At 39.9% G+C, this 25,648-nt stretch overlaps 1 protein-coding gene across 1 annotated transcript in view; it reads right to left on the bottom strand.

Moving 5' to 3' along the window:
• Positions 1 to 25,648, bottom strand: part of Ca-alpha1T (Ca[2+]-channel protein alpha[[1]] subunit T) — an 87,135-nt gene that overhangs the window by 45,223 nt on the left and 16,264 nt on the right. The window contains exon 3 of the mRNA XM_070219195.1: positions 19,276 to 19,305. The gene's annotated coding sequence lies outside the window, so the exon portion shown is untranslated. The remainder of the gene's footprint in view (positions 1 to 19,275; positions 19,306 to 25,648) is intronic.

Raw genomic sequence — 25,648 nt, 5'->3', positions numbered from 1 at the left:
CTTGGGTGTTTAATGAGATACGAAGGAAATGTGGGAGGTTTTAATAGATTTATTTACTTGTTATTCCTATTTAGTTACTAAAGTAATTTCATAAATTTATTTTGAATAGATTTATTTATTTAGTAAAATTCACAAAAAAAAGAATATCCAAAAAATCCCCTTTTTTAATCTTTAGATCACATCAATCTTGAGTTGTTCAGTTGGACTATCTATAGTTTTTTTTCAGGACACATGTTCCGCTTTTGTTGCTATTGTTATTTGTAGGTGGACCTTAGGACTAGAAATCAAAATATTTAATCGTTCTCTGGCGCCATTTGTTTATCAGCCGGAAACGGAAGTCAGCGCCAAGACAAACAATAGCAAACACACTCACACACACACGCATAGAGGGGCACGTGACAATACAAAAGTTAGCATATTATTTGGAAAATGTTGAGCAGGCTTAAGCAGACATGGTAGATATAATATGTACATATAGACAAGGACAACTATTGTGGGGAAGGCGAATTGTAAGCGCCTTGTACAAAAACACATGGCACCCATGTAAACTCATGTCTGTGTGTGTGTGGGTTGTGCTTGTGTGTGTGTTTGTGCTCTACACAGATATACATAATTAAACACAAACAGCGCGGGAAAGGAAACTTTGGTGTTGATATTAGTCAAAGGGAGAGTAAAAATACAAACAAACCGAAAGTCGCTGTGTGTGTGTGTCGCCGAATAACGGGATCAATGTGACATTCGAACATGCCAGATATTAACGCGATAACAATTTGAAATGGGTCAACACAGAACGCAACATGAGTTTATGTTGTAAGTGGACCCGAAATTGTGGACACATATACATATATCGCCCATAAACGGTTTCAATGGATTTTCCAATGGCTATTGAAAGGTATTTAAAAACGGAGAAAAAGAAATTCTAGTAGCCGTTTGTCAAATAAAATAGGCATACAATTATTTAATCAATTGCATTTATTTAAAATAAATTTAAAGAAATATAGAAAAAATATAACAAATTGAAACATAAAAATAAATATAAAATATTTAAAGAAATATAAAAAATTAAGAAATAGTTTTAAGAAAAATATGTTAAAATTCCACGGTGCCTTGTAAGTTCTCACACTTTTCGACCAGCTAAAAAACTATTTGCCCCTAGTTGTGTGTGCGCTATTTTTGGCCCCTTTCGCTGGCGGGTTAATGTAAACAACAGCCAGGACAACTCACTCTTCGGTCTGTCGGTGGCATGAAAATATGCAAATAAATTGTCGCTTATGTGGCAAGATATTTGCACAGTTCTCCGTGCCCCGCATATTTGTTTCTTTTGCGGCTGTCGGAGAATCTGCGGATATATAATTCACTTTTAAATGCAAAATCAAGCCGCTGTCATTGATAGCTGTCTCTGGAGGAGCAGAGTTTCCCTCTGCTGTAAAAAAAAAGAAAGGAAGGAGGGAAAAAAGTCAAGGGAACTCCACGAAATAAGCATACGCAGCGTGGTACACACGTTGTGAAATAAATCAGAGGCAGCGCGCCTCGATGTCGCCCGATGGAATGGAGATCCCTTTTTTTCGCCTCGGCTCATAGGGGTCCTTCCTCGAGCCGAAGATTTATGCTCACCGCCTGCTTTATGAGGCAGCGCCTGTCAGGGAAAGTCGGCGACATTAGCATAAAGCCGAAAACAAAAAAAAAAGTGAGTGGGAACTTTGGGAGGGGAGAACACAACTTAACTTTCGGTTATCAATGCTCGTTTCGATTGCCATTCCATTGGGCAATGGCAATGGTCAAGTAGCAGGGCTTTTCCCGTTTTCCCCCCCTTTTCACTTGATTTTCCCCCGAAATCCTGTCATCTTGGGGCTCTGCTGTATTTAACATTAATATTTATGATTGCTCATCTGTGTATAAATCGATGCTCGGTCTCGCTTTCGCTTTCATTGCTTGCTTATTGCTCTGATTTTATTATTATTTTTATTTGGCTTGACTGGCATAAAAAGCAGTTGAAGGAGAAAACTCATTTTCATGTTCAGCAGCTGCCAGAAACACAGACAAATATATATATATTTTATATACCTGCTTGAGCTCGAGGTTTTTGTGTTTCCATTTGATTTTCCAATTCGAGTGGGCCCACCGATTTCCAGCGCTTTTCTTGCTTTTCAGCTTCATTGAGCGCATTTGTTGCTTTTTCCTTCCCCTTCTTGTATTTTCCTTTTATTTTGAGCTTTACTTTCATTCTTTTCATTCACAGGCACACATTGCTTACTGTCCCTTTTAAATACGCAGACATAAAATTCATATTTTTATGCCTCACTTTTTATTGGCCAATGAATGGCGGCGGCCACTGAGCCGCTGGGAAGATCCAAAATCCAAAATCCAGTTTCCCGCATACAGAATCCAAAGTACTGAATACCGAGTCCTGAGTCCTGAATCCACCTGGCGCAGTCATTTGAGCACAACCGTAAATTTGCCAGTAAAGCAGCCAAAGAATCCCTTCAGCATCCCCTCTATACATATACTATATCCATATCCCTCCCTCCTTTTTGGCAGTTCGATAAATTCCGTACTTTTTTATTTGCAACTTTTACGTAATACGGTTAATGGAATCTGTGCGTGGATGCGTGTGCCTTATTCATTATTCGATAAATATTCAGCTTGTGAGCGAAATGCACGTCTTGAGTTTTTCAAATGGGATCCGAGGGCCAGGCGATTCAATTTGGTAATGGAAGCCATAATCGATGAAATGAAATCGATTTATGACCGAGTCTATCGAGTCTGCCACATCTCTACGTTATCAATCGATTATTGAATAATTATGATTATTACCCAATGTCAAAAACATTTGTTAAATTTATTTGTATCAATTTGATCGACTCTTGACCGAGTCTATCGAGCCTGGCACATCTCTATGACATTAATCGATTATTTCGATAATCCAGTCTTTAATGGAAATGAGTAATTATGATTATTACCCATTGGCAAACATTTTTTAAATTCATTTTTATAGACACTTGCATTTCGCCCGTTTTTATCGATTATAATTTCTCATCGTTTGCTCTCATAAGTATCCCATAAAATACACTCTTCATTTGGTTTATGGTCGTAATTATCGTCCTCGGGCTTTGACTACAATATTTTTCGTTTTAATCACACGAAAAAGAACAAAAAAACAAACGGGTCCTTAAATTCTTAAGCTCATCAGTATCGTTATGCATTTTATATTAAATGGCCTCCCTGGCGCATTAAACAATCAATATCGAAACGCTTTTAATGGAATTGCTGCAATTGAATTCGACTTAATTCGATCATTTTGCCTTGCGTTGCGATGACTTCAGTGGAAATTCGACCCCGAATCGAATTAAATGCTCCTTCTTATTTGATTTTATTGACTTTTAACCGCATTTCCTCAACCTCAACCTGGCTGAAAAATTTCAGTTGCAAATTATTGCGCATACGCCGCGTTGGCCCGCCCTGCATTCAATCAACGTTTTTGGCGTCGCGTCTCGCTTTTAAGTAATGAGAACGTCGATGGCGCCTTCATCTCCGCCTCATTGGCAGCATCTGTTAAATAATACAGAAATGGAAGGGCGGAAAAGGTAAAAGGTAAAACAGCAGCGGGGGAAATGCCAAGGAAATGGAAGCCATCCAAGGCTGCGGCCGTGTCGCATCGATATTGTAAATTACTTTTGCTCCGCCACGGCTGACATTGAGAATTCCTTCGGCAAGCAAAAAAAAAGAGCTAAAAGGTAAAAACAAAGAAGCGCAATCCCTTTGCCAAATCACGGAATTATACTGATTTAATGCTTCGGGGGAATACCAAACTAATCGCCGCCTAGGCGAGCATGCCCAAAAAAAAAATATATAAAAATAAATATGCAGGGCACATAGAGGGAAACTGATACAGATATAAATATGTGGGACGAACCGAAGAACCCCTTGAATTTTTATGCAAATTCTTTACGGGTTCAACTTGTTGAGCCAAAGGGCAGCCACAAGCTTTGCCTTTCCTTTTTTTTTTTTGGGTGGTATGAAGGCAGCTTTAACACAAATTAAACAAATAAGACAACAGGGGAACAAACAAAGCTCTAATTCGATTTGAGCTGCAAAGTTCCCATTCTCATTCCCCCGCCGAAGGAACATTTTGGGAAATGACAACGACATGTAAATACTTTTGCCCGAACCCCGCACAGAAAAACATGTGAAATACACAAAATACCAACCGAAAACCAAAAACAAAAAAAAAAACGTAAAACCAAGGAGGAGAAAACGAATTTTTGGTTGTTGACAAAAAGCCAGAGGCTGGGTGCCCGGGCAAAAGTTTTCTTCGTACTCCCAAATCGAAAAGCACACGAATGAATTTTCATTCAATTATCTTGAACATTCGCCCGAGTCTGCTGGTTTGGGTTTGAGTTTGAGTTTGGTTTTGTTTGTTTGTTTGTCCCGTCTGGGGAATGAAACTAGCCCCGAAACTGTTCGGAGCAGGACCAAAAAGGACGAGGGAAGCCAAAGGCCGAGCACGTTGAGGCCATTGTCTTGGCTGGAAATTCATAGCCGCTCTGTTTCAATTTTCGGTCAGTCGAGGTCCTGTCCCTCTCCATTTTCATCCTCTTCCTTTCGCTTTCGCTTTTTATCTCCGTGTGCGAGTGTCCTGTGTCCCGAGTCCCGGTGCTGTGTGCCATAAAATTTCATTTTATCAAACAATGAAAACGTGTCGGCTCGCACTCAAGGTACACACTCGTTTGCACAGAGAAAAAATGTCTAACGATTTAAATATCCATTTTCCAAACTCCAATTGTCAAACGTAATCACTTATAAGTGTGCCCAAAAGTAGGCAACATTATGCCATTTTAAATTCTATTTTGCATTGCATATTTTTAGACACCTTTGTAAATGTTTTTAAAGCCCCGTGATTCTTTTCTTTTAAAATAAAACAGATTTAAAAATATTACAGAATTTACGTTACATTTTTTAAAATGTACTTTTTAATTTAACTTATTATATATCTTTATATTAACAAAAAATTTATGTTTTTAAATAGTCATTTTTCATACTTTTCATACTTGTCATACTTTTTTTACTTTTTCCAATATTTAACTTTATTTTTTATCTCATATTTCTCTCCGTGTATTTAGGCCGCAGAGCACTGGGCCGTAATGTCTTTAAAATGGAGTACTTGTACCTCGAGTGCCCCGTGAAGTTTGTTAAGGAAATCATCTGTATCTGTAGCTGTCCTAGGGCAGTTAATGGTGCGATCTGTGCGGCGACACTTGTCTTCGGGGTGGGTGAACTCTGACCTCGGCCATTCTAGGCCAAAATTTATACCCGCCTTTGTTATTACGAGCCAAACGTCTGCTGTTCCTGATAATTTTCAATTAAACTTGGCCCACTTTTCAGTTGACGCAATTCTTGGCTTTTAATTGGCCGTCATCAGGTCAGCATCAACCTTTGAAATTGCCAAATAATTTACTTTCCGTCCTGCTGTTATTCCCTTATTCGTTTATTCCTATTCCTCGCTGGTCTGTTGATTAGGCCGGAAAAATGGGACGATGGGTGGGGGAGTGGTTAAAAAACTTGCCTAATTGCCCCGTCTCCAAGGGGAGAGAGCTGAAGAAGAAAGTGCCATGGCAAAGTTTTCCGCCGCTCGTAAAAAGAAATGTTTGGCAAATGAAAAGGCGGCGAGAAAATGCGGCAGTTAAATTCGCAAATTGAGCCGAATGAATAAGTAAGTGGGTGCACAATGCGGCTGGAAAATGGTTAGTGGTTCTGTGGCTCTGCAAATTGCAGTGTGAACATTTTATTTCATAGACTAGTAAGAGCTTAAAATATTTCCTTTGCTTAGTTGTAAAATTTTATTTCGATTTAAAATTTAAAAGTCTTTGATATTATTTTATATTATAAATTATATATGATAAGATGATATCATCTAAAAATATTATATAATACCCCTTTAAATGTTAAATCTTTATATATTATATATGATTTTATTATAATATAACCACATAGGAACTCCCTTAATAAAAAACTGTGAAGTTTCCCCGAGCAACCCAAATCAACCCTGAACTGAGCAAAAAATATTCTGCCAAATTTGTCCATCTTGACCCTTGGTTTACCGTCCACAGTTTGGAGTGCTTCGGTCGTTTTAACCCAGTTTCTGTGGCCGTCATAAAAAGTCTGCACCAAGTCGAAAAAAAAACCAAAAAAAAAACACAAAAAATGTATGACAATTAAGCTCAGAGCTCAGAATAAGCAAAGGCAAACACAGGACTAGAACCCAAATGTGCTGAGACTGCAGCCGAAAGATATGAGAAAAGAGAGCCGGGATCTTGTACAATTTCTGACACATGACAGAAAAACCCTAAGCCAGACTCAGAAGCAGAAACAGAAACAGAAACTTGGAACTGAAACATGCAGCTGAAATATGGAACCGCCAAGGGATTGCGACTCGAGATGCTCACCTTGAGAACCCATGACAACTGTCCCAGCATTTTGACCTAGTGCTAGGCAACACAGCACACAAAACAAAACGCACACTTTTGACCTTTGCATATATGTTGGATGGATATGAGGATATAAGAACAACATGGCCCAGCACTTGTCTACCCTTTTGGCCTCGTCATTGTTTGGCCCACAGGCCCCAAAACTGGCAATAAACTTGTCTATTTAAGCACATGCCACAAAAAGGGACGACTAGATATATAAGGTTAGAGGTTGAGAAGGAAGATGGAGGTTGGAGGATAGAAGATGCCGGGGTAACTGTGCCAAGACATTGTTGAGCTCTTTTTAGACCAGTTCTCATTTCTTTTGTTCACTGTATGCGAGTGTATGCTGTGTGTGTGCGGCAGCGCAAGCTCAATTTGAATTAAATTCAATTTTTTTCATTCCGCATTCTCTGTGCAACTTCAAGGTTGCCAATCCAACCGAGTTGCAAGCAGCTACAAACAGGCAACAGCCTTTTTGCATTTGCCAGCGGCCATTAGGCGAGATACAGATACGAAATTCAGAGATACAGATACAAAGTACAGATACAAATGCAAATGCACCCTCTTGCACCGCATTCGCCGCCCCTTGTTGGCCAGTTTTTGAACAGATCCCACGCTCGGCTGGCCTGATTCCCCTCCATCTGCTTTTAAATACCCATCATTATGGGTATATTGATTATCAGATCAGCAGGAAGATCACTGATCAGTTTTTAAATACAACATTAATACCATTAATGAATATTTTATAATCTAAGAAAAGTAACAAAAAAGTCTTTCAAATACCCATGACCAAGCTAATGATTATAAGATCACTAAAAATGCAGTTTTGGTAATAAATTGTACAAATTGTATAGTTCAGATTTTCTTTATAGTTCTAATAAATAAATAAATGAATTAATTATTATGGAATATTGTAATATAATTATAAAATCAGGAAGAAGTACACCTAGAATCCATAATTATATAAAATGTTTTTATATTATAAAAAAGTGCCCCATATCTTAAATTCTGAACATGCAGCAAAAATATTCGTTCTAGGTTTTTTTTTTAATTTTTCTCATTTTTTTTTTTGGGGTTTTGGCCCATTTCTTTTCCGTTGATACTTTCTCGCTTTTTGCCGCTTTCAATCTTTCTGTTTGCATTTTTTGGAAGGGGGGCCCCGCCGCGTCGGTGGATGAAAAGGCATTCCAAAAAGCTGCCTTGCAATTAAGAAATTTGTCAGTTCGCAGTGCAGCCAAACGAAATGGAATGAAATGCAATGAAATGAAATCAAATGAAATCAAAGGAAATCAGAAGAAGTGAAATGAAATGAAAGGCATTCAATTGAACGGAGGGGAGAGTCGTCTAATGAGCGCATAATTAAGGTGGAAAAAAACGTAAACCGATGATGATTGAGTTCTATGTACATTTCTTTATTTAATCATAATCATATTCATAGTCACAACGAACGGTGATGATGGCTTTCTCTGGTGGTGTCGTTGTCCTAAAACTGGGACGTAGCCAACTTTTGCACTGCTATCTGCCGCACTTCCTGTTTCCTGTGACACTTCCCCACATTCCCCGCTGAACAACAACAACCAAGGCAACAACAGTGGCTTCCTGTACATCGTCTATGCCATTATGGCCACTTGAGTAGATGCCAAAGCTGCCATTTGTTGCCCTCAGCTCCTCTCTCTTTCAGCCATAAATGTTTTGTTTAGTCCCGTTTTAGTTTCGTCCTGAGCGAGGAGCCTCATCCTTCTGCCAGGAGTGCCAATGCCACCATTGGATGTCATTTTTCGGCTCTTTGAGCGCACAACTTGCCACGATTTATGTGCAACTCCAGCAACTTTGGCTAAAAGCAGCCATGGCAACTAAGTGCATTTGGCCGTTTTGCATATTTGCCACTAGAGACTGGACTCGGCCCATCAAAAAAAAAAACTTTGTTCACTTTATTCATCTTGGTTTGGGGTCACCAATCTCCTATACCATTTATTTTTCCCCGTCCACAATATCACCTTTAATACAAACATTTTTAATGACATTTGGCCATCAATATTAAATATTTATTTTCTAGCCATAACATTTTGATGCGAATTTCTTTGTTTGAGAAATAAATAAAAAGAGTAAAATAAATAAATATGAATTGGTAAGTTGACAACAACAAACCTATTTTAAAGAATTTAATCATAATTAATATTTATTTCGATAACTGGTCGAATTTAAATGGTTTACACTCTAACGCCCACAATGTGCAGTAAAAGTGTAAATGTCATTTAGTGGTGTGTATCAATTCCTATCGAAGTGTAAAAGAAATTTTTTAAATCGGACCATTCATAAAAAAGTTATGTTAGTTAGTTAATAGTTAAATGCAAGCAGTGCAAGCAGTCGATTTTCCCCTGTCGTTTTGGTGCTTGCATATCTCCTTCTCCCTCGCACTTCCGTTAGCTGTGTAACGGGTATCTGATAGTCGAGGTACTCGACTGTTCTCCCCTGCTTTAATACTAAATCGAGCAAAAGGTTGGGTTTCGAGAGGCCCGTTTTGTTGGCCAGTTGCTTGTTGCATTTTTGGTTTAGCAAGCTTGCTGATTTCCTCCGTCCTGTGGCTTCGTCCTTTACCCCTCGTCCCCCGCCCGCAGCTTAAATTACACACTTCCGCCTTCCTTCCGGGCATTCTGTTCCCTGTTCCTCGTTTCTCTGTTCGCAGTTCGCAGGCCGTTCAACTTCCTAAACGGGTTTGTCAGCTCGCCTGCATACTTCCGGAATCCGGAATCCGGAGCACGAGCATCTGGTCCTGTCCTGTCCTGTTCTGTCCTGTTCTGTCCTGTCCCGATTTGTCCTAACCCACAAACTAATGTTTAATAACTGGGTCCACAAAGGACGCCATTATTGGTATTTAAGCAAGGGAAATGTTGCTGTGATGCGAGCATTATCGGTTTATTTCCGCTTCCGTTTATCGTTTCTATCAAACTAGTTACGATGCACTAGAAATTGAAATAAAAATCTAAAATTGCTTAGCAATTGTTTGCAATTGCTTGCTAAGAACTCTACAAATAAACCTTAAAAAAATCGAACTAAAAATCTCCATGCAGCGTTCTTGAAAACTTCATAGTAAACTTGCAATATCCTCTGCCAGAAAATCAAAGCACTGCAAATGTAAGTATATATAATATCCAATCTAATCTCATCTCATAAATTCAATCTATATGTACATATAAAATAGTACAAATATATGTTCTCTTGCCACCGACACAACCTGTTGTTATAAAGTCGTGTTTTTTTTATGAACAATTTATGAAACTACGCACCGTCACATCGCATTTTCTTGGCAAGCTTCTCAAAACTTTTGCCACTGCATTTCCTTTCCGAACTTTTCCTATCCAATCCAATCCATTCCTTTCCTGGCCGAAGAACCACCATCACACAGCCGATAAAATAAAAGGCACCCACACCGTGAAAAGTTTTGGCTCTTGGCTGGGGTTTTCTCGGTTTTTGTGCCAAAAATTAATTAGGCTAATTAAAATGCTGGCATTGGAGGCGGATAAAGATGGGGAAGGAGCAGCTAGCTGATGGAGGTGGTGGTGCCAAAAAACTTCAAGTTCAAAGTTCTTCTTTTTGGCGGGCAACTTGGCACACTTGATTGAATGGAAACTTTGCCACCTGTCGGGGGAAAGCGGGGGAAAAAGGCGCTCAAGAAACGGAAAAATTAATTAACCTGGTCGGAAGGAAAGCAGAAGTGCAACTCCTCTTCTTTTCTTCTGCTTTTTTTCGGAAAAAAACAATTGGCAAAACTCGAAACTCGAAATATAATTAAGCTGTTTTGTCGGACAGTTGTCGTCGCGTTTTTTGGCCAGCCTCCGGGGGTCTTGAAATCAATTAGCGCATGTCACTCCAGTCGCATTTCGGGGGAAATCGGACAGTTGGGGTCACCACTTTGGACAGTCGGGGTCACCACTTTGGACAGTCCGGGCCGCGGGTCATTTGCCATATGCCAAGTGAAAGAGAGAGAGAGGGAGAAAGTGTAAAAAAAAGAAGAAAATTTGTCCCAAGTGCGACACTGCCGTTCGCGTTTTTCCACGACCTTTTTCACCCACCACCCACTATCCACTTTTCACGGGCTTTTCCACGCATGGCCGCCGGCCACTTGAGCTCCGGTTTCAGCTGCTGCTCTGCAATTTAGACTTTGGTTTTCATTTAGGTGTCGTGTTGTTGTCACACTTTTTTTGGGGGAGGGAAAAGGAGGCTGAGAATCGAACCCACTTAAAACGCAGAGCTTTTAAAGTGCTCACATCGAAATTGGTCCATCAACAAAGCAGAGATTATGCAATTTAACTAGAGAACTAAATCTCTAAGAAATATATCAAGTTTTGGTGTTTCTTTTTCTGTTTCCTAGCTTTTTATTATATTATAATATTCATATAAGATTAATTTTCTCATATTTAAGTTTTTTTTTTTTAATATTTCTTTCTGAAACTTTAAGGATTTGAAGGTCGCCGACTGGTAAATTGAGAGTCGCCAGAGATCTCACCTCAACCTCTTTTCTTTTTTCACCTCTGTGCAAGTCAAAGGTCAAGTGCAACTACGATTCGCTAGCAATTTGCCATCGCCACTCGTCTTTCTGTTATTTTTCTGCACTTTTTTCCCATTTTTTTTGGCATCGTATTGCTAAATGCCTTCATTAAAAGCGGCAAGTGCGCAGTACGCTCCCAAAAACGCAGCCAGCGATTCCCACGACCTTACCTTTTTGCCCGATGGGCGGAGGTTTCAGGTGTTTCCAAAAAGGGGGCGGGGCCAAGGAGGAAAAACAAAGAGCACATGCAGCACAAAGGCGGCCAAAAGTACTTCAGTACGCAAAAGGTAAAAGTTGGGTGTCTGTACAGTGGGGCAAAATAAAAGCCAATATCTTGAATTCAAAACAGATTCTGAAACCTGATTCAGCATTTCTTAATTAAATGTTATTTTTATCCAACAATTTATTTAATAAATTATTGAGATAATTGCTTTGTGTTTTTTTGAAACTTAACCTTAACTAAACCTTAACCTTTACTTGAGCTGTGTGTTTTTAGCCAAGTGCACGTGTGTGTGCCAGTTGCATTTGGAGAACCCTTTTTCCATGCTGGGTGGTGGGTGGTTTTAGTGGGTGGCTTAGGACGTCGAGTGGGAGGGATCGCAGCTGTTGTTGTTCCGGCCCGCTTCCTCGGGCTCCGCGTCGCTTTGTCCTTTTATGCAGCATTTCTAAGCCAACTGACAACATCAAGAGCCTGGCACTCTGTCCAACCACCCACCACCCCGTACTTCCCCTATTTTCCACACCTTTTCCGACTACTAACCAAGCAAACACCCTGTTTTTGCCACCCCCTCTCAAGGCAATTGGCCGTGTCGCGCGGGGGAAGGCACTGTGAAATAGGCAACACTTGTGGAGAAATGCGGGCTTGGGCGAAAGGGTTCAGGCCATCTGTTGATGCAATCGAGGGGCGGTCTCAAGGCCGCGACTGTCATGCACACGTGGCCCAAAAATGGAGTCCGTGATGGGATTGAAGGCTTTCCACGGGCAAATCACGGAAAATTGTGCAAGAAATATAATAAATATTTAGAGCTTCAAAATTATCAAATTCTTTTGGGAATTACTTATAACTTAAGTTTGCTTGTTAAATCAACAAAATTATCGTAACCGATATCGTATCGAAAATATCGTTAAATTGAATTATCGTTTAAATTTAATTTCTCACACTGTAAAGTTAAAACTAAGTTTACGTTCTTATTTTAAAAATGTAAATTGATATCAATTTAGCCCAAATATATTGAAAAGTTGATAAATCGATACAGTATCGATATTCTCTACCATTCGAATATATCTTCGTGTATTTCATATCCCCCAATTGTTATACACCGTAATAGCTTCTGTTGGCCATTAGTGCAACTATCAGGTGGTCGACCAATCAAAACCCCGAGAGCCGTGTCAGTTTCGAAATTAATTGGCCCACAAATGCACACATATAAGCCCTCCTCCTCCTCCATTTTCCATTTTCCCAGCTGTGAGAGCACATCGCATCAATTAGATGATCGCAGCCAGCAATCAAATCAATGGCACAAATGGCCCCGGGCACAAAGAGCCCACCATTCCATGGCCCGGAACCCAAAAAGGATCCAGGACTCTGGGCTCAGACTGAGACTCGGATTCAGGTGAAATGGCGCGGGGGGCATACAGTTGAGTTGGCCAGGTGCATTTATCAATTTAGCTGAGCCCCGCAGCGCAAATGCCAACAATGCCGGCCAAGAGACACAATATGACACGAACGGAGCTCGGAGGTCGGAGGACCAAGGCAGAGCAGCCGTTTGGGCCAAACAATGATGGCTAACAAACTAAAGACGACACGGACAAACAGAGAGCCAGCCACCAGCCACCGCGGTACAGAGAGAGAAAATCTAGCGAATTCTTTAGGTTTTTGTAATTTTTTTTTGTTTTTTTATATTTAATAAAAATTTCTATACTACTCGGGATCACCAGGTCCTTGAAATCGTTTATAAAAGTGTATAAAAGTATGCTATATTATAATCTGAATTTATCAAAATTCGACTCTGCATTTTCAGGAATTGCTTCCATTTCTTATTAAGACTTTCAAAATAAAAAATTAAATAAAAAGAAAATAAGAATTCTAAAATATTAATTCGTATTGTTTTTTTCTTTTAAATAGAGCTTCAGAAATAGTTAGTTTGCCATTTATCGATATTTAATATGCGTGTTTCCCTTGAAAATATCGATATCATCGAATCTATATAGTGAAAATATCGAAAATATCGATATTTTTTAAGTTCTACTTTTAAACAAGACTTTGGCTGAATCTTTGAGGTTAGTATCAAAGGATCCCCCATTTTCCCCCCGTGTAATAGCTAACTTCCGGCAGTTTGGCAGCCACTCGGCGCAGTTACAATTGTCTCTTGGCCAACAATGGGCACCTCCTGCTCCTTGAATCCTGGCCCTGCACTTGCACCTTCGTCTGGTTCTGCAGGTGTATCTGTATCTGCATCTGCATCTCCTTCTACTTCTGCATCTGCAGCTGAATCTGAATCTGAATCCTGCGAGACAATGGCCAATTGTACGGCCCGGCCAGTCCTGATGCGAACATTGTAATTAATGCCTGGGGCCACTGGGATCTTGGATCTTGGACGACTAGGCATTGTTTGGCCCGGAGAAACAATGGCGACAACAACAGCCCAGGTACTCTTGGCCCTGGCCTTAGACAACAACAACAACAAAAAAACTAAGAGTACAAAACAGAAAACAATACAACAAAATTGCTAAACACAAAATGAAAACAAGTCGAGAACAAAAAACAACAACTTAGCCAGAAAGCTCCATCATCACAGGTCGTCATCCCAATTCGAAAACTGGGCAAACGTTGATGTTTCCATCGAGAGTGAAATGTTTTATTAAAGCCCCCCTTTAGCCCCCTGGAAAAAACATACTGCCAGCCAAAATCGAATTATATATGCATATAGAAACTGCAATCGTATGCATATATACAGCTTAGGGGGAAATGTGTGTGTGTGTGTGCGGCCCGGAAAATATTAAATATCTGGTGAATATGGAAAGCAATCGCCAATTTCCGCTTTTACTGCCCCTAAAACCCATTGAGGTATTCTGCTGCAATTTTTATCCAACTTTACAATTGGCTTAGGGGCTAAAATAAATATTTATATTTAAACATTTATACTTATTTTATTCGGACAACAATAAGTTGTAGTAAATAAGTTTGTAGAAATTTAAATAAAAAAGACTTTGTTTTTATTTAAACTTGAGTTGTCAGAAAGGAATATTTTAATTAATATTTTTATTTTATTTTTTACATATTAATAGATCATATATAAGTTATTATTTTTATTTCTATTTTACTATACCAGTCAATAAATCACATATCAAGCTAACTGACATTTTAATCACTGTATATTTCCATTTTAATTGGAAATAAGTGCTCTTTTCTGCCCAAAATGGTGACAATTTCTGGCGTTGATGAGAAGTGAAAGGCAGAAAACTAGCAAAGCACTTTGCCATTTGCTATTTGCGGACGGACACGTTTTATCAGGTCAATCGAATAAAATCAATAATTAGCCGATTGAATATCACGCATACGCCGCATTGACCGCACAACTGTTGACAAAACTGTTGAGCAACCCTTCCCGTTCACCGTTCACGAACTGAACTTCTGCCTGTTTTGGCAATAAATCAGAATTTAATTGGCATCTAATGTGCACTTCGCTTTCGCCGGCCAATGCAGCAAAATGGCCAGCAATGCATATTTAATGGATCAGCATTATAATGACATTATTTCGATGCTAATTACAGTCAACCAAATTGGGCAAAAACACCAGGCAAAAGCCGCAGGAAAAACAACTGGCAATTCGTTTCCACCCGCCCCGGAAAAACCGACAAAATCCCACAGAACGCCACGGCAATTTAATTTTCGGCAAAATGTTCTGCCACTTGAGGCAATTTTAGCATTTCGCCCACACCTCTCCATCGTTTTGGGGCAATCAATAAATCTAATGAAAATTTCTTCGCCTCGGCCTGTCAACAAATCGAACTTGTCCTTAGTATGCACTGGGCGAAAATCTTAGATCGCGGCTTGAAAAAGTGTCAAGAGTGTCATTAAGTTAAATCTTATCGGAGACAAAATGTAATTTATTGAAGGGAATAAAACACTGTTACAGGAAGATAAACACTTTGAAAATTGAAAAGAAAAAGTGAAAATTCAAAGCGACTGCTTGCATTCCATTATTTGCTCATAACTTTTCAATGAATAGTCCGATTTGAAAATTGTCTTCTGCATTTCGTTAGGTATTAATAAACATAACATAATGACATTTAAGCTTTTACAAAATCTGTAAAGATGTGGGCACCATAAAATGTACTATTTATTTATTTTAATTTTTTTTTTAAAAACCAGGGATTATTTTAACTATAAATTTTTGGTTATACGGATTTTCCTTTATGAAATTTTGTTGGCCAGAATTTTTTGCTCAGTGCACGACCACGACCATGTCCTTGCCCATGTCCATTTTGCTGGCCCTCCGGCTTAGCGTGCAATTCAATTAAAGTTGCATAAGGCCATCGGACAATGGCTCCTCCGCGTTCTCCTCCGGACTTTGGCCAAGTGAAATGTTCACTTTGATTTGCCCCCCTTTTACTTCAGTCCCCTTTGAACAATCTGCCGCCCGCATAGTTTGGTGACAAGAATGAATGAACAATGGCTTTGGTGTCCTTGGCAGCTTGGGGCCAAAACATTGGGATGAAAATTAACGATTTTGGTTTTGCTTCCAAAGCACTGGAAGCCGAGAACTGAGAACTGAGAGCTGAGAGCACACACATATTAAATTACCAAGTGGCAAGTCAATTGGCATATGTCAGCGTGCCACACAAAGCACAAATGCAGCAGCACTCAGCCAGGGTTGCCAAGTTAAATGAAGTCAGAAATGTAAATTTCATTTGCCATCCTGAAGATGGTGAATTTTCGCCACCGCAAGAACAGAAAATGGTAAATGGTAAATGGCAAATGGAAAGCCGAAAGACGCAATTAGAAGGCGGCAGTGTGGGCGTGGCAGTGTTGGCGGTGCCAAATTACAGTTACCAGCTGTTGCGCCAAAGTCAGAGGACTTTGTCTACGAGGCTACGGGGGAGAAAACCCCATTTTCCCCCTCCTTCACATCGTAGACCCTTCTCAAACAATTCCCTCTAGCAACATGTGTTTCCAGCTTTCCACCGCACCAACAAAGCCAACGTTTTTGGCAACTGATTCAATAGAAAAATGGAAACAAAGAATATTACAGTGAAATTCTGGAATCTTATACCCTTTGGTAGTAGACTAAAAATATAAATAATAATAATAAAAAACTAAATATCAAAATGTTGAAGAAATTTTTTAAATCAGAAAGGTATGATTTTGTTGTAAAAATTGTGTTTTTGGTAAAAATATGAATTTTTCGTTTTGGTTTTTTTCCTGTAACTTGGCCAAAAATGGTCCTTCACCAAAAATGCATACTGTTTTGAACAGATAACAAAATAATAAATAAATCTATAGCCCTTTCCGTGTGATTTTGGAAAAATAAAATTTTCGTCAATTTTCATTTTTTTTATAAGGGGGTACCCCATGATTTTTTGCAAAAAATTAAAAATAAATAAAATGTCATGGTTTAAATGCCAATCGTTAGGAAATTTAATATCGAGTTCAGAAAGATATGACAATCCATATTCGGACCAATACTTCTATTGTTACGGTAAAAAAACGAATTATTTTTTGGGGAAAATGGGAATTTGCGTTTTTGGTAAAAATGTGAATTTTTCCTTTTTGTTTTTTTGCTCTAACTTGGTCAAAAATGGTCTTACACAATATAAAAAGAATTTATTTAATTAACTAATTTAGATATATTAACAATTTTAATTGAGTTAATAGGGATAGTAAATTGGATAAGAAAACCCCTACTGGCCTCACATACCTTCTGAATAACATAATACACCCTTGTTCTCAACAAATAAAAATGGGAACCATAATGAATTTGTTGGGTAAAATCTGGTAAAACGCATTTTGCGGCAAATACCAAGTAAATGACAAAAGACATAATTTGATAATTAAGTGCACAAGACAGAAAAAGAGAGAGAGACAGATATAAAAAGAGAGAGAGAGAAGCAGCTATCGACAGGGAGAAACGAGAATTTCCTTTGTTTTGTGGGCCATTAGCAAGTGGACTAATGATCTACCGAAACCGGCGAGCTTCTGGCTCAGCTCGTAATTAATGACAAACGCAAAGGCAAACGGGGGGGCGCTGGGAAAATGGCTGGGAAACTTTCCCGGCAAACACTGGGAAATGAGGCAATTTCCCAAAACTCAGAACTCAGAACTTCGGCGGCGGCGGGAGTTCATTCTTCAGTCTGTCAAATAGAGATTCCCTAATTGTCTAGGGGCTCTCGGTTCGGAGGGAATCCAATGTGGATCCAATTGTGCGAATGATATATGCATGGCCAGCAGGCTATAAATCTCTATTGCTCAGATATGGCATTTTAATTGCGACTGACTGCAAATCCATTGCTTCAAAGGGATTTCAAATGGCAGGTGATCTAGTTGATCTAAATCTAAATCTATCGAAATCTCTACCGATAATTTTAACATTTTTTTAGTTTTAATTAACTTTTATTTTAATTTATTTTATTAGTTTTATTAATACAGGTAATATCGATAGTGGTAGAATAAAATCGTTGGTTATTTAAATTTACAAAAAATCCACTCCCCACTGAGTTTATTAAAAAATCCTGCAATTGTAACTTACTCAACCGAATCGAAAGTGATCAACTTGCATGTGTCACTGATTGGTGCGCACATTTAGCCCTCTGTGAAAACCCCCGGAAAATCCATCAAACATGTGTTCTATTCGCCGCTCAATCAAGTTGTTTGGCGGGAAAACTGCTGTTGCTTTTGGCATCGGCCTTTGCATTTTCTTTTTCTCTTTTTTTAGCCAATTCTGCATTTTGCCCAATTGAAAAATAGATCCAGAGGGGATGGGAAAAAGCGGGTATAATGTCGTATAGCGAGGGACTGGTACGAGTACGAGAGTACGATATCGTGGCAGCTGCGTCATTTTGGCATTTGGCAATAAGCAAATAAATAAATAAATCATTTGTGTGCATAGCCAGCGATATATATCGCAGATATGGCCAGGAATTGATATGGTATGTGGTATACGGTATGTATGGATGTACACACCACTTGAAAGTGGTGGAGGAAATGGAACTTGACTGCGTTGACAGCAGGCGGCGCCAAATCGGCTGACTGCCTGTCCACCACCTCCGCAAAAATGGCACACATGGCGTATGCTCGATATGCCTCCGCCTCCCCAACGATTATGATTATGTTTTTCTCTCCACACTCTCACACACTAAACATATTTCATATCGCCTGGCACTTTTATGACTCACACGGGGGGGGGGGGGGGAAACTATTTTTAGGCATTTAACAAAGAGTCAAGAGAATTTCCATTTTTAAGAAACAAAAAGCAAAAAAGAAGGAAAACTAAACCGTATTTTTAAAAGCATTTTCTTCTTCATATTCCCGATTCCTTCCTTCTTTTCGCTTCTTCGTCGTCGTCGTCGTTTTCGCCTTTCAAGTGTCCATCAACATGTTTGACAAGTGCGCTGATTTGGCCACCTCACTCCAAGGAGCAGAACAGCCCACCCAGAATTGTCTGTGTGAGTCATTATTTGGCCATGCTTGCAATTTCCGCTGCCCAACCATCCCCATCCCCATGCCCATGCCCATCCAATTCCATTATATTCCCGATTCCGATTTCCCCACCCGGAAGTTGTTAGTCGGGCCAGGGCCATGTTGTTTCGCCCAGCTCTCCTCCAACAACCCTAATGAATAATGCAACAGTCTCTCTCTCTCTCTCTCTCTGGAGGGGGGGCTCTGTAGCAGGTAACCCAAAAAATAAAGCGAGAGCGAGAGGCAAACTTTCGCCCAATAAAATATTTAAATCGAATACTTTGCCCAGATAGGGGAGGAAACATTTCGTGGAGTCTGCTTTAAAACTGCAGACGATGATCGCCTGTCCACTGCGCTACTCGCAGAGATTATTATCTTAAGGTTGTCTCATTTGCGCCCTTCTCCGCGCTTCTCATGCTTGACAGCTAAGCTCTGCTCGAGAGTCTGTCAGCAGAAGCAATTTAGATAATGTATTATTTATTAGCACCCTTCTCCGCGCTTCTCACTCAGTACAGCTAGGCTTAACCTACTTACAAGTATTTGAAATCATAAAAGTTATTTTAATAATCCAAATTACTTACATTTTTCAAGCTCAAGAATAGAAATGTACCCTGCAAAGATAAGCCAAATGAAGTTAGTCAAAGGTAATTTGAGATATATTGCAAACAATTTGTAAAATATACAACAATTAAAATGTATCCACAATCCCTGTTGTTGTATTCTATCTATCATGACAACCCCAATCACAGTATTTCCCCTGCCCCACCCTCGATTCGACCTAATGTTTATCAAGTGTTAATCCAGTCCTTTTGGTGCGTAAGCCATTGGTAAACGAAACCAAGAACTAGGTAAACATTTCCCATTTCGGGACAATTAATCAAATATTTTTTCATTGAATTTCCACGAGAGTCAAGCTGGCGGGGGACAAATGTTGAACTAAGCCATATCACATGACCGTGGCCCAGGTTATTCTGGGTCCCGTCCCCGGGGCGTTAATGGGCCAACTGACAGACAGGCCGAATGATGGATGACATGACACGAGGGGGAGGTAGAGGGGTCTATACGAGTTATGCGTGTTCGAGTGTGAGAGGGCAAAAACAAGGCGCTATATGAGTAGTGACTACTAGTGAACCCAGCCCCTACTAAACCCATATATCCCAGCTGATGCCTCTCGCTTGTCATAAATCGCATTTGTGCATTTGCATTAGATGCAGCTCGTTGGTCGCAATGAGCAACAATGTCAAACTTACTGCCGCCATCGCCATCTGCATGCAAATCTGGCCGGGATGCTATGCAAATCCTGTTTTACAGCCACGAGACTACGACTACGACTATGACTATATATAAATGTGCTGTATATGCATGCTGGGCTTAAGACCGAGGTCTGGTCTATATCTATACGGCTATATAGGGACTATATGGCACCATCTTTGGCTTTGGCTTTGCCTTTGGTTTTGGCTAGGGGACTCGGCTTTTATTTTGATTTTATGGCATACGACGGACATAAAATATGAATGGATTAACGCACTCACTCGCACGCAGATATGCACAATGCAGCAGGAGGCGACAAATGTGTCACTATTTAATCCTTCGACGTCCTTTCAGATACTTTGTACAAGCTTTAAGTTTAATATTTGCCTTGGAGTATGTTGAATTTACTGTTATCGCTTTTTGTTGTGATTTTTTTCTTTTCTTACAAATGAAAAATAAATTAGAAAATACAATAAAATTCTAAGACCATCTGACTTGGATTTTCCTTTGAAAAAGTTGAATTGCAACAATGCTTAGCTTAGCCGTGAGGAATGAGAAGCGCGGAGAAGGGTGCGTCAGGATTTTCCATACGCTTTTATTCCTGAGACAGTGTGTTAAAGTCTTAGTTCCTCTCCCTCTCTCTTTTTCTTTAGTTGTGATCGCTGTGTGTGTGTGTATCTGTGTGTGGCGCTTGTCATTTGTTTATTTTATGCCACATCGCCTCGTGTGACATCATTCAATTGACATAACGATGACGGCGCGAACTTATCAACTCGCTTTAAAGGTGAAGCGATGCCTGATGCTTTTCTAGAAATTTTCCTCCTTTTCATTTTCACCATTTTCCCCCACTTGTCACCTTTGCAGCCACGGTTTGTTTACGGACAGACGTCGCAATTTATATATATATTTTTTTATTTTTTTTCAGCACTGTTTCTTTTAAGGTTTTTCTTTTATTTTTGGGTTAACGCCTTGAGCGAGCTGTAAACAAAAACGCAGTGAGTTTCCCAAATGTACATACAGTAGAGCTTCTAAAACGAATAATATTGTTCTAAAAAGTTTTCGTAAAATTAATATTAAAGGGAATTTCGGGAACTAGAGTATTTCTGTTTTGCTTCTAAAAAAATTTCTTAAGAAGACCTCCACTTATTGGAGCTCCACTGTACTTGCACTCTGTGTATTCACCTGTTTCCCTCATCTTTTCCGCCCGCTCTCTTATATTTAAATGAAAATTTTTGTCCGAGCTGCAGACTTCCATGTGCAAACTAATTGGTCTGCCCTATTAGAGGGCAGCGAAAATGGTTTCCCAAAAGGTAAAGTTCATCAAAAACGTGACTGGTTTAAAGTGAACGCTGCGGCGCATAAATCAACAATGAATGTTGAAGAGCAAAACAAAAAGTGTGGGAAAAAACCAAAACAGAAAAGCAAATTTCATACATTTTTTTTTGTGCTTTTTTGTCTGCGTTTTCTGTTTGATTTGCGGAAAACGTAAGACAGGGGCGGCGGAGGGGATCAAGAAAGGGGGAGGAGAGGAGAGCGCAGGCGAGACGAGACCCAGTTTGCAAAGTAAACAAACGGCAAATGAAATGCCGCCGCCGACGACTGAAACTATTAAAAATGAAATGGGCTGTGCGGAGAGCACCCCCTTTCGCCGCCCCTGAAGCCCCTCCCCCTTCACCCTTATCCCTGGACAGTGGGCAACGGGACAGTGGGCCTCACAGACGATAGACGATGCCGCCGTCGGGCTTTTGAATCTATAATGCATATGAGCACGCAGAAGGGGGGCCAGGGACATGGGTGTGGTTGGAGGAGGGGTATTTACACATATGCCTGCATATATGTACAGCAAAGCACATACGCATACACGCTGTAAAGAAAAATGTCCAGCTTGTCCAGGTTTGAAATCACTTTTCAGGGTGCCCGAAAGTATGCAACAATAATTTGTATGCCCTCATCTAAATTGGTTCCACAATCAAAAACTATGCACATTTTAAACTTGACAATTATAAAGAAAAATCTATGCAATTCCCATAACGCCGCCAACTTTTCAGAAAGTTAGACAAAGCCAAAACTCTTGAAGTTTTCACTTTCACCACTAAAACCTTTATCCTCCTGTGAAAGTTTTTCCACACTCTTTAAAGTGGTCACATCCACAACAAAAGTTTTGTTTCAAGTGTAGGTTGTTGTTGTTTTTTTTGTTTATTTGTATTATTTAGCTCAGTGTGCTTTATATATGAGTTTCATACGTTCATATCTCCCCACAGATATGTTCATTTGCATACGCTTTGCACATTGCCAGGTTTTTCCAAGCGTTTCAACCAAACTTGAAGCATTATGATGACCTATATACAGCTGAATATATATGGACGCCAGTATGAAATAAAATGGACTAGTGCGTATCGAAACAATAAAGCGGATCGTTTAAAGCCATCGATGGAAATCACTTTCAAAATGTCAAAATAGGTGTCTAAAAGAATGCAACAATATATTGTTAATCCAAAAGGGACGTAAATTCATCTTAGAGTTTGAAAAAATATCGACAGTTAGCTATTTCTCGCGTTTTCCCTTCAAAATATCGATATTTTCGAATCAAATCGATAATATCGATAATTTTCAAAATCCAATTCATACATTTACTGCATAAAAGCCAGCTGTTTCTATACTTATTTTCAGCGCCCTTTATGTCACGCACTGTACTCCAGCCGCATATAATATATGCAACAGATAACTGCACTCGACGCACTGCACTGCAATAACTGCAATAACTTGGCTAAAAGAGCGCAATGAGCCAGTGTGTTTATGAAATATGCAAATGACACAAAATCGCTGGCACTTTGAGGCATTAAGCCACCTGCCACATTACACTTCTCCACTTTGGGCCCCTTTAAAGACCTCTGATTGCACCCATCGATCGATGGATCGATTGATTTTGTATGTCTGATTATAAGGGCTCAAGTGAAGTCCCAGTCGGAGTCCAAGTCCCAAGTGCAAGGCTAAAACCCTGGCCATGATTGATGGCGGCCAATAGAAATGGAAACCCCTTTAAGTGGCGGAAAATGAGTGGGAATTTGTCTGGGAATCCATGTTAATGCCGGGTCATAAGTCAAGGGCCAAGTCCTCTGGAAATTACCATTCTCGGGGACATCTTTTAATTTGAAAAGAAAAAAAGAAGGAAAACCCCCCCTCACTTATTTTTCCCACTGGGTAAACACATCAGACGAATGCTTTGTGTCCGGCGTTTGCCTAATTTGTTTTTCTTTCGAGTTTAATTTGAAACCTGGACAACAGCGTCTTAGCCCTGGTTTTTCGGTCTTGGCCAGCGCAACAGTTTGCTTAGTGCAAAGACCAAAAGCAAATTTTCCCTTCACTTTTCCAAGAGGGGAAAAAGGGAATGGGGAAATGGGGATGGAGTGGAAAATGCTGGCGCTGCGTGCTCGGAAAATGTGTTTATTTAGGATAACTTAACTGATTGTTGTTCCTGCTCTCGTACCCATGCTGTTGTTCTTGGCCAGTTGACAATTGGCCCCAGAGAAAAGCAATGAGGGAGGGCAGAAAGTGGGCGAAAGTGGGCGAAAGTGGGTGGGTTAGCTGGCTGGCTGGCAGGACAATGGACACTCGAAGGCGCGCCACGTGCACACAAAGCGCATTGTGGGAAAAACAACAAGGCAGAGCAACAGAGCAAACAAAAGGAAACAAGTTGCTAGCTGCTACATTTTGAGCAAGTTTCGAGACTAGAAGATACCTGGTATTTAATGGAAATGCAAGCAAAAGGAAAAACCAACCAAAAGCCATTGTTCTCAAATTTCCAATGCCGAAGAATTGTTATAAAGTTCTATGGCCTTAGCTGAGAATCTCCCTTAAATTTAGGAATGTGTTTTCTAGGTTTTAAAAATTCAAAAACAAATCCCTTGATATTTAGACATTTAAATATATTTATTTATTAATTTATTTCCGTGCATTCTGAATTAAATTACACTAAATTTTAATTTTTTTTATATAGTTTATATAAAATCCTACAAAAATGCATACCCAGAAAATGATCTTCTTTCTAAATAATTCTAAAGCACTAAATTAAATTTTGTACTAAATACTAAACTAAATGTAGTACTCTAAATTCATCTGTTTTAACTGTAAGATAAGATTATCTAAATTAAATATTAAAATAATTTCATATTAAATATCAAGACTAAAATAATTGAGGAATTTAATTTATAATTTATTTGTTTTAAAGGCTAATGGATATACCCCGCCGATCCCAACGATTATCGGGTACTAAAAAGCAAAACAAAGTGGAGCCAACAAAACGGCAATGACAACGGGGGGAAGAAATTGTAGCCGCGACCTCCGCGGGAAAAATTCGCAGCCAGCTGACCCACAATTTCCGCCCACTTGCTCCCGTTCCCGCCCCCTTTACCACCCCCTCTTATTTTCACTTTGTTGTTATTGCTGCCGTGCTGTAATAAGCAGTAAATACGCTGAGAGCAGCGCAGTCGACGGCCATAAATCAACGGATGAAGGAAAGGGGGCGTGGCGGATCGGGAGGCGTAGTAGGAGGGGGGAAGGGCGTAAAAAAAAGAATGAAGGCGAGAGTGAAAAAAAAGAAAACGCGCTAAAAGAAATCACAGTAATTAATTAATATGCCTGGGTGTTTGTGTGCGTTGAGTGGGCCTCATAAATTAATTGCCGACGCCCTTTGTCTGGCCACGCCCACAGACGGCGTTGAACCGCCCCCACCGCCCATTGCAGCGCCCTCTGCCGGCGACAGACAACAGCACTTAATCAAAAGATTCTTTTGCTTTTTTCCCCACCCTTTTCCCTTTTTTTGATTTTAATTGTCGACGTAAGTCGCTTTGCATTTGTTTTTCTTAGCTATTTAATTTTTTTATGGCCGGGACTTATGCGGTAACCCGGACTTAACCAAGTGGAATTCGAAATGGATTTTTTGTACAATTTTGTCTCGCATCCCAAAGAATTTTAGGTATGCAAACTCTGAAAAATTCCAACAAAATCCCCTTTCAAGTGGCGCACAAAAGAATGTGGAAAATCAAACCATATCCACTAATTAGCTTAAATAAAAAATAAAAAATTAAATAAATCCACATGAGATTTATGTCGTGACTAGATAAAATTCAAGATTTCGCAGAAAGAATAAATAAATAAATTGAAACACTACCTGATTTATATTTTAAATTCACTCTAAACATATTAATAAAAATTTCTGCAAATAACAAAAACCTGCTTGCTCCCCATTTGCAAGCAGTGCATTATGATTAGCCTAAGTAAATTGAATCTCCATGCGCCGTGGAAGGCCCCCCATGAGATGAATATTTAAGCAAATTATGCCCATTGCCGCACCGCTGGCCAAGGGAGGGGAATAAAAGAATAAATCGTGGCAACAACATATTTGGCCCGGAATCATCTTCTGCCCGGGGCTAATCCCACCCGATCTGCGAGCACAGGTGCTGCAAGTCACTCGTCTCTGGCAGCACCGTTAAGTTTGAATTATGGCGCACATGTGGCTGCCGGGATGCCCCTTATCCTCCGATTCCCCTACACATCCACCCCTCCAGCCAGCGTGTCCATGAAAATCTGACACGCATAAATCCTGGCCAGAAAAGAACCGAGGAGAAGGAGGAGGAGGAGGATGTGCCGGAGAAGCAACAAGGACTGGGCAGGAAAAAAATGAAGTGGCAACTGCGGCAGGCA

Source organism: Drosophila takahashii, chromosome X (genome assembly GCF_030179915.1).
Source record: "Drosophila takahashii strain IR98-3 E-12201 chromosome X, DtakHiC1v2, whole genome shotgun sequence".
Classification (NCBI taxonomy): domain Eukaryota; kingdom Metazoa; phylum Arthropoda; class Insecta; order Diptera; family Drosophilidae; genus Drosophila; species Drosophila takahashii.
This window is presented reverse-complemented; position numbering and strand designations above follow the sequence as displayed.